Below are 17948 nucleotides of genomic sequence, written 5' to 3' on the forward strand. Positions count from 1 at the left end.
AAAGAGACAGCTCGCTCAATGGGTTCAAGTTGGAATGTTGTCTTTCATTCTGGACACCAAGGTCAGTGACTGTAACATTGAGGGTCTTTTAAAGTATTAAACACACATTTATAACGATTTCATCAGGCTTCAGAAACATTTAAAAAAGAACACAAAGAATGGCCTCTCAGCTACCGTAGTTGCAACTCTTGCGTCATCACAACAGGGTGTTCAATGCGTCACCGTTTCTGTTTAATAAACATTGTGCAACGTTTTGTCGGGGCTGAACGCAGCCCTGCTGACAGGCGCAGCAGGTAGTGATGGCCAAACGAGGCTTCCTGAACCAATGAGGCTTTCCAGCCCATTGGTTCGCCAAGAGGTTCATTTACCCGAAGCCTCATGAAACACTGTGCTCTCCAGTGACACCTGCTGTGCAAAGCAATGTATCGCACACGCACACAAATCTATTCATTTTGAGCAACCAAATTGTCATGGTGTGGGCTTTTGAATAAAGTATATTAAAGAAAGTATTTTACTCTGCTTGTGTTAACCTATGTACACACAACTCACACATACACAACTTTGTGTTCAACTATACAGTAGTTCTTGAGTTAGTGATAACAGTGAATGCACAAAATAAAGAAATGAAGAGTTTCGTTGCAAAACGAGATAAATACATTTTTTTACATTTTTGTCAAAACATGTTTATTATTACGTTATCATGTTATTATTTTGTTTTATGGTGCTACTTAGCTGTATTTTTTAAGTTATGAAGGTTTAAATCAAAACAAACCAACTGCAGTTGCATTGAAATTAATTGGAATGCACAACCAAAAAACAAGATTTCTGAACAATGAAAAACCGGTGGTTATCTCGTTTTGCAACAAAACTCTTCAAATTATCGTGAGTGCAGTGCTTATTGAACTGGGGCTGCAATAGTGCAATGCTTATGGGACTGGAAGTGTGGAACAGCAAACTGCAACACGGAAAAGGGTTTACTGGTATTTATTTAGAAACAAAAGTTTTTTAACAGTATTTGGATTGAGGCGGTTTCTGTTTTTAGAAAACACCCTATCACAGGGCACTGATGCTGGACAACATAAGAAGATCAGTGCCAGCTTATATAAATTGGGATATTGGACCTTCTGTTTGTTCCAATATCCCAATGGATCCTCAGTCCTTCTAGGTTATCCCTAATACAGTCTAGTCTTATAATAATAATAACCGCAGCAATAATATATAATAATAAATATAGGCTATATAATATAATTACGTATTATTAGAACTAGACATATACTCTAATGATCTACTGAACTAGGCTATGTATAATTGACTCTAATAATCTACTAAACTAAGTGTAATATAATATATAATACAGGCTATGATATATAATGATAACTATACTAGAAACTCACTACAACCTCGCCACTACTCGCTACAACCAACACTTTAACATCAATGCAAACGTACTGCAAAACCCACAAGAGGCGCAATGACGTATTCAACAGAAAACGAGTGCTGCGTCCGAAACCGCATACTACATACTATATAGTACGCGTAAAGCAGTAGGCGAGGCGAGTAGTATGTCCGAATACATAGTATTCGAAAAACAGTATGCGAAAAGTACCCGGATGACCTACTACTTCCGGTTAGATTTTGCAGTGTGCATACGATGGACGCTTCACTATGGCTGAATCCCAAACCGCCTACTTCCATACTATATAGTATGTAAAAAGCGCTACTTTGCATACTATATAGTATGGAAGTAGGCGGTTTGGGATTCAGCCTATCCCATGATGCCCCGGACGAGGAGTTATCCAACGAAGAAGAAGAGGCACGCGGCTGTTTTCGCGCTGAAATGACATGACGTGATGACGACGTATGTCACGTGATGTAGTAACATGGCGGATGTAGTACGTCCGAATCTCATTCATACTACCAGGATTCATACTATACAGTACCTACTGTTTTAATGCCAAGTAACCCAACAAACACAGAACGTTCCCCTAATGTTCCCATATGGTTCCCATTTGGTTATTTTTTGTAACCAAATAAGAACGTTCTAGGAACATTCCCTTTAGGTTATTTTTTAATAGCCTAAAGAGGACCTTACCGGAACGTTCCCGGCAGGTTATTTTTAGGTTTTTTTTAAAACCTAAAGGGAACCTTCCCGGAACGTTCCCTGCAGGTTATTTTAAGGTTTTTTATTTATAACCTAAAGGGAACCTTCCCGGAACGTTCCCTGCAGGTTATTTGTAGGTTTTTTATTAATAACCTAAAGAGAACCTTCCCAGAACGTTCCCTGCAGGTTATTTTTAGGTTTTTTATTTATAACCTAAAGAGAACCTTCCCGGAACGTTCCCTGCAGGTTATTTTTAGGTTTTTATTTATAACCTAAGGGGAACCTTCCCGGAAGGTTCCCTACCTCTGGAAAAAAACAGCTTGTCTCCCAGGCTGGCCAGCTTAAACCAGCTAAGACAAGTCAGCCTGACCACCAAGCAGGCATGACCAACCTTCAACGTTGAAATTTGGTTAAAATAACCTCAGTTGTTTTTTCAACATTGATACAATGTTGAAACAACGGTGAATGGTAAACGATTGCAAAAGGTTAATACAATGCTTAAAAATCAACGTTGAAATTTGGTTGAAATAATGTCAGTACGGTGAATGGTAAACGGTTGTTTTATGACATTTTAATTTGTGAATCCTTTAGATAAAAATTTAAAAACTCATTTAATGAAAATACTTATTTTTATAAAATTTAACAAAAGTAATTGATCAAGTTAAAAATATATTAGACACATGCAAATAAATCATCTTTTTATCTTTATTTCTCCCTTTTAAAACAAGTGCCTTTTTGGTAAATATTTTTCGGTTCTTCATATTATATAATGTTTAAGAAGCTAAAAATATTTTTTGTATACTATTTGATTGATTTTAACACTGGTGGGGCATTTGATTTCCATATTAATTTAGGAGATGGATTAGGCTATTTTTGTAAGCATTATTATGGTTGTTTTATTTTTATTATATTTTCATCACAATGTCTAAAATATAACGTTTCAAATATACATTTTAAGAATACCATTAATAATATAATAACATACAACCTTTTATCTGCTTACTTTACGGTGCACAGTCAGCTCCCTCAGCCTTTTGTAAGCAAAACATGCCCATGCGGGCCCACTGTGAGGTATACTGTGGGACAGTGTGGGCAGGGCAAACTTACACCACATCTCAAATGGGCCCCCAAATTATCATTGGTTGTTATTATCTTAGCAGATCATTTTCTTTTGATGTTTGCTGTTGTTAAATCAAAAACCAGTTACTACACTTGTATTATAATAATACAATTTTTTTATTTTTATTTTTTCATAAAGCTCTGTCCATTTAGAACAAAATGTGCATGCATGTTTATGAAATAATTGAACCCACCCCCGGGTGAAGATCTAAAAAGCTATGTTTTAAAAGCACAATATTTCTGTTTATTTTAATACAAGAAATGTTTATTGTTAAAAAAAGTTCTAATTTTCAGTTCAGTCTGAACGTGGGACATCTTTCTTACCATCTTTATTGTTCTTTAACATGTTGTCTTTTGTTATGTGTTATTAGCCATGTTCGACTTCGTGCAGCACTGCGAGAACCGACATCATACGTTGATGACGTCAATGTATCGCGAGAGCGAGTCAAGAAATTACACTCTAGCGATACATTGACGTCAGCGCAGCAAGAAGTCGAACCCACGTATTTGCGTGCGCGCGCCTCGGTCCTCGTGAGGTCAAAGTTGATTTTAACCGTTTACCTCAGACGACAGTTTTCATTTCTATGGCAAATTCTAAGGTAAGTTTTTATTAATTCCTGGTTAAGTCATTTAAATAAGTTCACAGTTATGTTTATTTTGTTTTTAGTAACAGTTAATTCGATATGACTTAAATATTCTTACGTTAATGTTGACTGTTGATGCAGTGGTTTGACTGAGCTCGTGACGCATCTGAGCTAATGTAGTAAAGATATTTTATTTGTCTGTACCTTCTATAAAAATGTGTTATCATCGTTCTTCAAATTTATATGACATTGTTTAGTTCATTATAACGCAAGTTATTTAAATGTAGGGTTTGACGCGTAAATGTAAGGTTATTTAACTTACAGTACGGGCACACAGTTTACAGTAAGTTATCCTGTTAAAACGGCTAAGAATTTAAACAGAAGCCATCAATTCTGGTTTAATAACTATTGTATATTTATGTTCACTTTTCTTTACAGGTCATTTTCTTGTTGTGTTGTGATGTTTTCCATTGGCTGAAGAGTAAGTATAACTTTGTGTTTATATTTGCATCCAAAACATAAGCGCTCAAAAAGTGCATATCTGGTTTATCATTGTCATTAGGAAAATATAAGAAAATAATTTAGGATACAATGGTTATTGTTCAGCACAGCAATTCATTTCTTTTGTATGTCACTATTCCTTCTACAGTATGTAAGTTACATATTTCAAACCCTTTGTTTTCAATAGACAGAGCCAGAAGTTAATAGTTCAGAGTGGATGTTGACACAAGTTTTAGAGAGGCTTCATATTGACATATAAAATTGGTCTTTGTGGTGGTATACATAACAGCATTATTTTCTATCTTTATGTATTATGGCTTTAATCATAATTTTTTAAATGATGGCTATGTCCATGAGCTACCACCCACCATTGTAACGCACCACCAAGTAGGGCTGGGCATCGGATAGCTTGTGAATCGAAATTGAATCGATCTGGAACATCTGAATCGATACCCAGCCCTACCACCAAGCTAGCGTTTTGTAATAGAAATCAATAATTTACACTTTTTTTTTTGAAGCATCTCCCCTACAACATACAATGCATTTAGTATTTGTTTTGTATTCAGATCAAATTCTACTAATCGTAATAACTAAGATGCAGTGTTTTGTATTTCACAATTTATATTTTCTTTTGAAAAGGAGCCATGACTTGTTTTTTATTTTATTATGTGTAATTTGAAGAAGTGTGATAAAATACACAGAGGTGAAGTCATGTGTCTTTTCAGATGCCCAAATCTGTACCACTCAAAAGGTAATGAAGTGACAGTGTACCATGACAAAAAATGTAAACATTCTTTCTTTCTTTCAAAGTTGTACTTGGGCCACAGTTTTTGTATTTCTAACCAAAACATTACATTTATGATTGTATACTAATGAAATATGTTTTTCTTTTTCCAAACTTTATCAAATGCAATGATCGCTAAGATGAGCCTGAAGAGGAGATTTGGGAAGATGCTGTTTTATAAGTCTTTGCTTTGCCAGATCACCTGTGGTAAGTTTGTAAAACATATATTAAAAATAGGACCAGAACATCTCCTAATCAAATTTTTTGATCAGGTCGGGATGTCTGCTAACAAGATGCCTTGTTGGTCTGGGCGAGTTTGAAGTCTCTCACAGACAGTCCAGAAGGTCTGGAGTCCATGTTAGCTTTTATTGGTAAGGGACTGCACAAAAGGCTGTTTGACCCACATGTAAAGCAACCAGTCAATAGCCTTTTTCACACAGTAGTTCTGGTAAATTACCATGAATTTACCAGAATGAATTTACCAGTAAATACAAAAATTAGCTGTTCGCACACGCAGTGACATTCCGTCTTTTTACCAGAAAGACATCATTCACACATCAGTATCAAAATACCGGTAAATTCGTTGAGAAAGCGGAAGTACCTATGGCACCCAGCAAGCTCAGTGTTGTATTTGTAAACAATCCACGTCGTTCATATCCACGGTCCATTTTTTGTTGTTTTCACGTCTGTGGCAAACAGTCGCGAAGTTGCTCATCACCAAACAACATTGCATGAGGCGACGTCAAACCGAAAATGCGTTTTAAACAACAGTACTGTTTGCACTTTAGGCTTCACAGAGGGCGTCCTACGTCGGCAATTCGGCAAGTAGGTGGTAAGCTGTTTTAAACAACTTTGGTGAAGAAATGTGGACGTAAACTTCAGGTGTGCTCGACTTTCAAGCAGCATGTGTGTGGAAACGTCCGTAAACAGTGCGGGGGTAAACGCATCATCTGTATTAAAACATTATGATTGGCCCGAAGCTGTCAGCACGGTCTGACGTCGTCCGTTCTAAATGCGTTAATCCTATATTTTTCGTTCACACATAGCGCTTACCGGGGTGGGGGGGTGGGGGGTTAAAGTTGATATGACCTAAGTATTCCGACCCTTTACTCTGTACTTAGTTAAAGCACCTTTTGAAGTAGCCTCAGGTCATTTTGGGTGTGACACAGCAAACTTTGCAACTACTGGATTCATTTGTAAACAGGGCGATCAGAAGACCCATTCACTTCTATAGTATTCTTTTATCCTACTATGGAAGTCAATGGTGCTTCCGGTCAGTTTGGTTACAGACATTCCTCAAAATATCTTCATGTGTTCGTCAGAACCCATCAGCAACCATCAAGAGAAATTGGAGGCAGCTGAGCTAAATTGCAGATATTGATGCAAATGATCTGAATATGTATAATGTAAATACGTACATAAGCTAGGCATATGCCAATCCTAAACTTTCAATATAGTTAATGGACATTTATATTATATTTCACAAGTTAATAATGATTTATATGCATAAAATAATGATTTACTGACTGCTTAATATGTTCTTCTAGACTTTAAAACCGGTTGTGTTAAAACAAACCCTATCAGTGTTATTTTGGGACACATTTAAACTCACTGCCTTGTCCCAAACTAGACACATCTGTGTTTTTATTTGAACAACACATTTGTGTAACTTTTAATACAACGTTGTTGTATACACACAGAGTTGTGTCTAGTTTTGGACAATGCATTTAGTGTTTTTTAATGTAATATATAAACACTGATTGGGTTTGTTTTAACACAACCATTTTAATAAGATACTGTGATTTTAGAAGAATGCAAACAATTTCTGTATGTTAGAATCGTTAATTTTAAATTGCTCACAGTAGGACTATAATGAATTACTACGCTAAACAATTCTGCCAAAAGTATATAGTCAGTATGTGTTCATAATTATTTTCTACTAGTTAGAAAATACATGTTGTTGTTGTTTTAGATTAACTACATACGGTCCCTTGGGGGAGCCAACCCAGGTGAAGTCCACTGATGTCCTGAGTGCCTACAGCATGAAAGGGAGGAAGGGTAAGAAAGCCTTCCAAAGGCTCAGAATCTGCCCTTTAATAATAGGCAAGCTTTCTTCTTCATCTCATTGTTTAAAGAGAAACTCATTTCTGTCCGTTTATTCTCAGCAATATCCAATTTAAAGAGACAGAATAAGATTCTGCTGGGTTATTTTGAACCCAATGCTGGGTAAATATTGGACAGAACACATGGGTTACCTTTTAAATAAAGCACTGCATTGAAACAACCCAGTATAGGTTTATTTATTATTGACTAATGCAGTATGCCTACTAGAAATGGGTAAATGAAGGCATGCTCAAGAAGAAAAGTGGCCAAGGAGAAAATGCATTACGTTAGGACTGATGTGATTTGTAACTGGTACTGATGTGCTTATAAAATAAGAAAAACATATAAATGATCAGAATATCAACTTGCATAATTATGCATGTAGTAATCATAACAACAGTTACAACCATACATCACAATTGTGGTTATACAGGAGTATGAGTATGACATGACATGATGAACTTGTATGTTTGATTCAGGGGTGGCAAACGTTGGTCCTGGAGGTCTGCGGTCCTGCAGAGTTTGGCTCCAGCTCTGATCAAACACACCTGAACAGGCTAAAATCAAGGTCTAAAGAGTTACTAGAAAGCTACGGGCAGGTGAGGTTTTATCGGGGTTGGAGCTAGGATCTGCAGGACTGCCCTCTCCAGGACCGATGTTCGCCATCCCTGGTTTAAATGGTACATATTTTACAAGCCCAATTCTTATGAATTTGTACAGTAAATCATACAAATACCTATGATTATTATAAAATAAGAATGAATTAAATTAGTACAATGAGCCACCTCATAACATACATAGTACTAATTGCCATGAGATTGTGTTTTTTTTATAATCAGCTGAAAAATTAATTTAATTCTTTCATCGAATTGTATTTACAATCTACACATTATAGAAATTATTCACTGTGATTATTTTATTTTGTTTACAGAATCAACACAGAAAAACTACAAGGCATTAAAGGCCCTTGACGTGGAAGACTTAATTGCATTAGCCCTGAAATTTGCCCCACACAGAAATTTAAAATGGTAATCATATTCAGTGTTTCCCACAGGATTTAGAGAGACTTTTTTAGAGCATGTGGCGATTACGTCACACGCTAATTAGCATATATGTGACGTGTTTGCGTTTGATCGAGTGTTGGCACCTGAAATATGTTTAATTTCTTCTCTTTTATCTGTCACATTATATTGCATATTACAGTTTTTCTCAGTTGCTTAAACACATTTACTGAAATTATGCCTCATATTCTCTAAACAGTAAACACAATTGCATAACATCTCACACAATACTCCAAGTATTATATTTTCAGGTCAAAATGAAGCTCTACACTCAAAACCACAGAAGCAACAGTGAAGCGACTCAAATTAGGCTTTACCCCTGGCTCAGCCTCCCTCATAGTCATACCATGGACAAGGACATGGTCAGCTAGAGTGGCTTAAATTTCATCTGAGACTGCTTGTCACCTTTCACCATCTCCTCCTCCTCTTCCTCCTCCTTCAACAAGTCCTCTTCCTCCTCCTTCTTTCCCTCCTCCTCTCCCTCTCCCTCCTCCTCCTCCTTGAACTATTCCTTCATTTTTCTGTGAATCCATTCTTCCAAAGCTCAGTGAACTGATTCAGGTCCTTTATCTATCTATTGAAGGATTTGATGCTGTTCAGTTTTGATTCTTAGTGTTTCCACCTTGGTAACTGTTTGCTAATTGAGCCTTAGCGGTGCTGACTTGAGTGAACAGTATTGAATGCTAGTGCTTTCCATATGACCACATGGTGTAAGCCCCGAGAGATGTAGGGATTTGTGTGTAGAGTTTTGAAGTAAAACTTCACCAAATCTAACTCATGTGTTAAATCAGGGGAGTAGTGTTTATTGTTCAGCAAATTGATTTTGAATGATTGTGCTTCTTGAAAAATGGCGTTATGGTTTTGAAATTTTAGTTCAAAAGCCTGTTTATAGTGTTTCCGCAATCGAGAAAAACTGTAAAACAACTGCATGCTATTTTTTACATATTATCTGTTCGGTTGTCAGACATGAAACGAGTATACTATAAAGTAGTGACAAAACACGACCCAGAAACACCTTGTGTTCAATTTAACCAGTTGTTCCTTTAACGGCTGCTAAAATCCTGATTTATAAACGCGACATCGTCTGAAGCGCTTGCAAGAATGAATTAAGCCGTTTACCAGTAAAATATAAATGTAAATTGGAACCACCATACTCAATCCCACAGCGACATCTTAAAATAAAAACTTGTTTCAATCTGTATAAAAACTGTACTATTGCAGTACTAAACTTTTACCAACTTGTAGCAGTCGAAGTAACAAAATTTTTTTTGAATAGATTTATTCTAAAAATACTAAGGTAAAAGAGAATCATTTTGCTGATTAAATCAGTTGTTGTAGAGAAAATAGCCTACTTTTAAAGAAACCATGCGTAAAAGATAGCATACTTTTAAAAATGATGGTGTGAAACTTTTTTACTTTTATACACTTTATCATATTGGTTTAATAACTCTGCTTGTTCGAATCTGTATATATATATATATATATATCTATAGCCTATATAGTTTAAAATAAAATGTCGTAAAGAATCATTATCAAAATTACTACTAATATCCTGGCGCTGAACTTTTTCTTGTTTGTATGTCTCTTGTTTTTCAGTATACCAATATTGTCACAGTGTAGTATGAGGTTGAGGCACTGTGACTAGCCTCATACACAGCAATTATTATTACACAGCCACCATTAACACCAAGCACGATTCGAATGCCTGCATTTAATGTATACAAGGATCTGTGTAGTGGTGTAGTGTATTGTGCATCTGTGTTTAATGTTTTATGTTGCTTATCACTGTTTGCTACTTCCCAAACAAAACTACATTTCATCTGCCATTAAAACATTGAAATAACCACACACATATTCTTTTTCTGCTATCATTTATTGGACAATAAACACGCATACAAAGATTACAAACACTCACCAGTTTCCATTTTCCAGAACCAAACCTGTGCAATATACAACCTGGGACTTTTATACACTTACCATGCTGGGCAGCCATTTTGGACTGTGACATCATATGGGTCACCAGTTCATGCCTGTATAAAAGTGTTCTGTTTTTCTGTTTAAAGTCTTAATGGTTGTTTGATATGTCTGTGGAATTTTGTACTTGTACTTATTTATTTTCATTAATGTATATTTTGTTGCCCATGTATGTTTTTATAGTTAGAAGAGAAACCCCCTAACAATTTTTTGAGAATGGTTTGGTCCAGGGGCGGAGCTAACAATATAAAATGGCTCCCACACAGTCAGTCAGTGTGGGTTGTTGTAGGAGTTTTTGTTTGACTCACTGTGTACAAAGTTTATTGCTGACTTCTTGCTGACGCAGTTCAGATCAAGTGATTTAGCTGAACTAGCGTGTAAATACTTTGTATATAGTGTATATTTTGTACAGTTTATTTTCTTTTTGATTATTTTTCTATTTTTACACCGTGTGTTGGGGATTGTTACCACGTGTGTCATTAATAAATAACCTTCACCTGAATCCAAGCGGCTTCTGTGTCACTTTTGCCTCCCATGCCCCGGTCAAATCCTAACAGTTGGTGTCAGAAGTGGGATTTTGAGTGACATAGAAATATGCCGCCGAAGAGGAGGGGACAGCTAGGAGCTGACTTCGATGTGGAGGAAGAGCAAGGTGCCACATGTGGAGATCCAGTTCAACCTGCGGACCCCCCTAACCCTACGGGTGATTCAGCCGTTGCAGCTCTTGCAGGAATGTTCCAATCATTCCTTCAATATCAGAAGGACAGGGATGAGAGGCAAGAGAGAGAGTCAGCTCGACGGGAACAGCAGTACAAGGTCCTCACACATCAAGTCACTCAGATGCGGATGGATCTGGAGCGTGCCCGACAAGGAGCTCTCTCTTCTGAACGGTCAGTGGCTCGAGTTTTTGATCATCTACCTCAATTGCCTAAGTTGCAAAACACTGATGATATTGAACATTTTCTTACAACTTTTGAGAGACTGGCAGAAGTGTACAAGTGGCCGAAGGAAGACTGGGCTATTCATCTGGTTCCCCTGCTCACTGGCAAGGCAAGAAGTGCCTTTGTTGCCATGTCACCTGCCTATACATCGGACTATGAGAAAGTCAAAGAAGACATCCTCAAGAAATATGAAATCAACGCAGAAACCTACAGGCTGAGATTTCGAACACTGAACACACCTGCTGACGAGTCACCGATGGAGTTGTATGTCTGGCTAAAGGATCTGTTCTCTAAGTGGGTGAAGTTTAATGAAAGCAGTAAGATGGACCTGATGGAGACGATGGTGTTGGAGCAGTACATGCGTGTGTTGTACCCAGAGGTGAGAACTTGGGTGAAAGAGAGAGATCCTGTTACAGCAGAAGAAGCAGCTAAACTAGTTGAAGCCTATGTTGCAGCTCGTAAAGGATTCTCTGAGAACTTCAGATATGCGGGCAGCCTTCAAGCAGCAAGGGGTAAGTCTGAGGGGTCGGGGGGAAGTTCGTACTCTCATAGCCAAGCCCAGATTTTACAACAACCCACACCCCACCCACCCTAAACCCACCCACCCAAAAGCTACAGCACCCATAGACACACGTTCAAACCAGCCCAACAGTGATGTTATTTGTTATACCTGTGGCAAACCCGGTCACACTAGCCCACATTGCCCACTTAAAAAGCTCAAATCAGCAAGGTTGTGTTATGTACCCAGACCCACCCCTACAACTGATGATAGTGCCACCAGAGAGCCCACCCTTACAGTGTTATTAAACGGAAAACCAGTAACAGCCCTGGTAGACACAGGTTGTACAAGGACCTTAGTACAGGCTAAGTACGTTCCCAGAGAACTGTGGTCTGAGGACACAGTTTCAGTGTGTTGTGTCCATGGGGACAAAGCAGATTTACCCACTGCTGAAGTGTATATTGAGGTAAACAAGCAGCCTTACTTAATGAATGTTGGTATTGCAGCTAATTTGCCCTACCCAGTTCTGCTAGGTACAGATATGCCAGTTCTAGCAGATTTGGTGCAGGAGACAGCATGGTGTGGAGTGGTCACTAGAGCTCAGGGAGAAAATGTAATCCAGTCATCCAAAGAGTCTGTACAGAGCACCCTTAGGGAAATGCCATTTTTCACTGAGGAAAGTGTAGGTGAGACAGGGGTCTCAAAGGAACACAGACTGCAGAAAAGACGAAATTGGGTTGCAGATCTGATTGACAGCTCAGAACAGTTACAGTTTGAGTTGACAGAGCCTGAAATCAGTGAAAGTGAGTTAATCATACCTAACGAATTAACCAAACTCCAAAGAGATGATTCTACATTGTCTGAGTGCTTCCAAAAGGTTGACAATGAGTCAGTTTTGAATTCTCTGTGTGATGAGAGATATTTGATAACGAATGGCCTTCTATACAGACAGACAAAGGAAGAAGGAAAACAGCTTTTGGTACCCACAGCATATCGCAACAAAGTATTGGAATTAGGGCATGCTATTCCATGGGCAGGCCACTTGGGCTTCATGAAAACCCTAATGAGAATCTCCAAGAGGTTTTATTGGCCTGGTTTGTACACTGATGTGAAGGGGTATTGTAAATCCTGTCCAGAGTGTCAATTGACCAAAGTCAGATCACCTGCCATTGCACCATTAGTTCCAATCCCTGCGGTGGAAACGCCTTTTGAGAGAATAGGGGTTGATATTGTTGGGCCTCTTGAAAGAAGCCAAAGAGGTAACAGGTTTATACTGGTGATCTGTGATTATGCTACTCGATACCCCGAGGCTTATCCCCTTAGAGAAGTAACGGCCAAACAGATTGCAACAGCACTGTTACACTTTTTCTCACACGTAGGCATCCCCAAAGAGGTGTTAACAGATCAGGGCCCCAATTTCATGAGTCACACACTGCAGCAAGTCTATCAGTTACTAGGGATCAAGAGAGTACGAACAACTCCCTACCACCCCCAGACTGATGGACTGGTTGAAAGATTTAACCAAACATTAAAATCCATGCTTAAAACATTTGTGTCGGAGTCCGGCAAAGACTGGGACCAATGGCTACCTTACCTCCTGTTTGCTTATCGTGAAGTACCCCAGGCATCCACTGGATTTTCGCCCTTCGAACTCCTTTTCGCCCACCAGGTCAGAGGTCCTCTGGATGTCTTGAAGGACAGCTGGGAAGCTAATGACAAGCCACGCAAGCAAAACATCCTGTCCTATGTCCTTAAAATGAAAGAGCTGCTGCAACAATCGTCGCTTATGGCGCAACAAAATTTGCAAGAATCTCAAGTCAAGCAGAAAGTTTGGTATGACCAAAAAGCCAGAACACGATCCTTTCAACCAGGAGATCAAGTTCTGTTACTGCTCCCCACATCAGAGAACAAGCTCCTAGCAAAATGGCAAGGTCCATATCAGGTGAAGAGGAAACTTGGTCCAGTCACATATGAAATAGAAATGCCTTCCAGACAACATCCATTACAGACATTCCACATTAACATGTTGAAACAGTGGCATGAACGTCCCTCTCAGCCACATTCACCACAAGATGCTGTGAAAGAGCTCTTGGTTCGAGTTGTAGAGGAAGAGGATGAAATGGAGGAGCAATACTTGCCTGTTCATCAAAGTGAGTGCCACTTAGAACTTCAACATTTGTCAAGTGAACAACGCCAACAACTGCTGGAATGCATCCCAGACCAACTGTTCCTGGACACACCTGGAAGAACAGACCTTGTCCAACACCACATACATTTAAAAGATCCCAAACCCATAAGGCAACCAATGTACAGAGTGCCGGAAAGACTCTTACAAGTCATGAAGAAAGAGTTGGAGTTAATGCAGGAACTGGAAGTCATAGAGTCATCATCTAGTGAGTGGAGCAACCCCATTGTGCTTGTACCAAAGAAGGATGGGTCCCTCAGATTCTGCCTTGACTTCAGAAAACTTAATTCAGTCAGCAAGTTTGATCCTTACCCTATGCCCAGAGTTGACGAACTACTTGAGAAACTTGGTCATGCAAAGTTCCTCACAACACTAGACCTATGCAAAGGTTACTGGCAAGTTCCACTAAGTCCAGTCAGCAAAGAACTGACAGCTTTTAAAACTCCATTTGGCCACTATCATTTCCGTGTTCTGCCTTTTGGACTTCATGGGGCACCTGCCACCTTCCAGAGGATGATCGATCAGATTCTCCGGGGTACGGAGGCCTTTGCTGCAGCATATCTGGATGATGTTATCATCTTTAGTACATCCTGGCAGGACCATTTGCAACATCTGCAGGAAATGCTGTCCAGGATAAAGTCTGCAGGACTTACCATTCGTCCAGACAAGTGTGCTATTGCCAAGGAGGAAGTGTGTTACCTTGGTCATGTGCTGGGGCATGGAGTCATACGCCCGCAGTTGGGGAAAGTCGATGCCATCAAGCAAGCAGTGCGTCCTACGACCAAGAAGCAGGTACGAGCTTTCCTTGGCTTAGTAGGGTGGTACAGAAGATTTATCCCCAATTTTTCGAAAAGGGCTTTAGCACTTACTGAACTTACTAGAAAAGATAAGCCCAACACTGTCATCTGGGAAACTGACTGTGAAAGTGCTTTTATAGACTTAAAAGATGCTTTGTGCAGTGACACTTTTTTGTTGAGTCCAGACTTTGATAAACTCTTTACACTCCAGACTGATGCGTCAGAATGCGGTCTGGGAGCTGTACTTTTGCAAGGGGAACAAGGACAGCTTCAACCAATTGCTTATATTAGCAGGAAGCTTCTTCCCCGTGAAACACGGTATTCAACCGTGGAGAAGGAGTGTCTAGCAGTTAAGTGGGCCTTGGACTCTTTTAGGTACTACCTCATTGGTAGAGAATTCAACCTAGAGACTGATCATAGAGCCTTGATGTGGCTGAACCAAATGAAAGACACAAATGCCCGTATTACGCGGTGGTTTCTAGCAGTACAACCCTTTCAATTTAAAGTGTCCTATAGGTCGGGCTCTGAAAATTGTACTGCTGATTATTTGTCTAGAACACCACAGGGGGTGTCACCAGAAGGGGGAGGAAATGTCACAGTGTAGTATGAGGTTGAGGCACTGTGACTAGCCTCATACACAGCTATTATTATTACACAGCCACCATTAACACCAAGCACGATTCGAATGCCTGCATTTAATGTATACAAGGATCTGTGTAGTGGTGTAGTGTATTGTGCATCTGTGTTTAATGTTTTATGTTGCTTATCACTGTTTGCTACTTCCCAAACAAAACTACATTTCATCTGCCATTAAAACATTGAAATAACCACACACATATTCTTTTTCTGCTATCATTTATTGGACAATAAACACGCATACAAAGATTACAAACACTCACCAGTTTTCATTTTCCAGAACCAAACCTGTGCAACATACAACCTGGGACTTTTATACATTTACCATGCTGGGCAGCCATTTTGGTTGTGACATCATATGGGTCACCAGTTCATGCCTGTATAAAAGTGTTTTGTTTTCTGTTTAAAGTCTTAATGGTTGTTTGATATGTCTGTGGAATTTTGTACTTGTACTTATTTATTTTCATTAATGTATATTTTGTTGCCCATGTATGTTTTTATAGTTAGAAGAGAAACCCCCTAACAATTTTTTGAGAATGGTTTGGTCCAGGGGCGGAGCTAACAATATAAAATGGCTCCCACACAGTCAGTCAGTGTGGGTTGTTGTAGGAGTTTTTGTTTGACTGTGTACAAAGTTTATTGCTGACGCAGTTCAGATCAAGTGATTTAGCTGAACTAGCGTGTAAATACTTTGTATATAGTGTATATTTTGTACAGTTTATTTTCTTTTTGATTATTTTTCTATTTTTACACCGTGTGTTGGGGATTGTTACCACGTGTGTCATTAATAAATAACCCCTTACCTGAATCCAAGCGGCTTCTGTGTCACTTTTGCCTCCCATGCCCCGGTCAAATCCTAACAAATATAATTATTTAAAATGAAATATTCTTCTGATAACCAAACTGCAGCGCACTAAATATATTTAAAACTTTTTATGAAGAAGTAGGCCTACACAAAACGCGTCTCAAATCTGTATAGACCATTTCAACAGATGTAAACAACACTGGTCCAGAAGCACTTCCTGTTTCCTTTTTTTAACACTAGATAAACGTTGGGATAAAATAAACCAACAGAACATATAAACCTGAATTAACTGAAGTTAAACAAACATCTTAAAGATAATAATATATGTGAAAAAAAAAAATAACTGTCACAAACGGTAACAGGAAGTGTTTCTGGACCAGTGCTGCTCACATCACCCGAACTGGTCTATATGCATTTTTATCAGACCATTTGACGGGGTCGTGCAACTTAATGATAATACTTTTGTCATTGAATTGTTCATTTAAATGTTTAATCTAATGTTACACTAACTTACGTTGCCTTTATTGTTTGTTACTTTTGCAGATGGGAGAGATTGCTGTGGAGTTCTGAAGTTCATCGTTTAAAGCGTAACTAAACCCCTGGTCAGAGCCTGACTCCACCCACTGCAATATTTGAAAAATGCAAGAAAAGTAGGCAGATCCCAACGGAGAAAGAGGGGATGAACTAAGCTTGTACCAAGTGTGTGGTGAGATCGTTACAAGGGCGTGGTGAGCTTGAACCTGCTTACGTCACGAGTTCTTTTTTGGACCCAACATCCAATAGAAAAATTCAACTGCAGTAGCCACCGTTCAACCTGAAGAGGGCAGCACTCAGACGTTTTTACACCATATATTGTAGTATTGAAACACTTTATATCCAAATGTCAAAAAACTTACTAAAATGAATGAACAGCACTAATAAAGCATCATTCTTACAGATCATTAACTAAAAAAAGTTGGTTTAGGGTTTAGTTACTCTTTAAATGTTTTCGTTTTTAATATATTAAAATGTTTTTTATGATACAATGTTCTACATGTTTATTGCCAATTTTATGTGTAATATAAGCAAATTATCTACCCTATTATATTATTATCTAAGTCTATAAATTCTATAAATGTTCCTGTGATTAATGATTTTGATTTGTCTACGAATAAAGAATGGATCAACATGGATTGTGTGATTATTTGTTCATTTAAATAGATTATATATAAACAAACTTAGTTTATATAGTGAAATCGTTTTTTTTTAATGATTTAATTGTGAATTTTTATTATTAATGGTGCCTAAATATAGGGAATAACTAGAGGTTTTGAGAACGTTCCGGGAACGTTCTGAGAACGTTCCGGGAACGTTCTGGCAAGGTTCTGCAAACGTTCTGAGCAGGTTAGATTGATGTTTCCCGAATGTTCCCGGAACGTTCTGAGAACGTTCTAGGAACGTTCCCGGAACGTTCCGACAAGGTTAGGGGAACGTTCTGAGAACCTAAAAATAACGTTCTATTTCCATAAAGAAAACTTTCCTGGGGAACCAACAGGGAACGTTTCAAAAATAACGTTCTGGGAACCAAAAACTAACGTTCTGGGAACGTTCCCGGAACCAAAACCTAACGTTCTGGGAACCAAAAATTGTTAGCTGGGAAGTAGGTACTTCATCTAATTCAGTACCTACTATACAGTATGCGGTTTCGGACGCAGCCGAGGCCTCGTTTGTCATCGTCACGTGATTTTCATGGAAACGATACAAGCCTCGAATCGGGGCTTCATCTAAAACGCCCCTTTTTGCTCGACACAAGCTCCGGAGCCTCGCTTCAGATGTCCCATCACTAGCAGCAGGTGACGCCAATTATGGGTCGTCCGAA

The 17948-nt window shown here is 38.7% G+C and overlaps 1 long non-coding RNA gene across 5 annotated transcripts; it reads left to right on the top strand.

Annotated features, from left to right (window-relative positions):
• Window positions 1-3402: 3402 nt before the first annotated feature.
• Window positions 3403-17694, top strand: LOC129451767 (uncharacterized). Of its 5 annotated transcripts, XR_012359474.1 has the most exons (8): window positions 3403-3819; window positions 4243-4285; window positions 5031-5056; window positions 5230-5296; window positions 5362-5460; window positions 7062-7147; window positions 8124-8220; window positions 16634-17694. It is a non-coding gene; the product is annotated as an uncharacterized lncRNA (long non-coding RNA). The 5 variants fall into 5 exon arrangements; XR_012359473.1 differs by lacking the exon at window positions 5031-5056 and having other exon boundaries at window positions 3405-3819; window positions 16634-17693; XR_012359471.1 differs by lacking the exons at window positions 3403-3819; window positions 4243-4285 and having other exon boundaries at window positions 4754-5056; window positions 7062-7192; window positions 16634-17692.
• The last annotated feature ends 254 nt before the right edge of the window (window positions 17695-17948 follow it).

Source organism: Misgurnus anguillicaudatus, chromosome 19 (assembly GCF_027580225.2).
Source record: "Misgurnus anguillicaudatus chromosome 19, ASM2758022v2, whole genome shotgun sequence".
NCBI classification, from domain to species: Eukaryota; Metazoa; Chordata; class Actinopteri; order Cypriniformes; family Cobitidae; genus Misgurnus; species Misgurnus anguillicaudatus.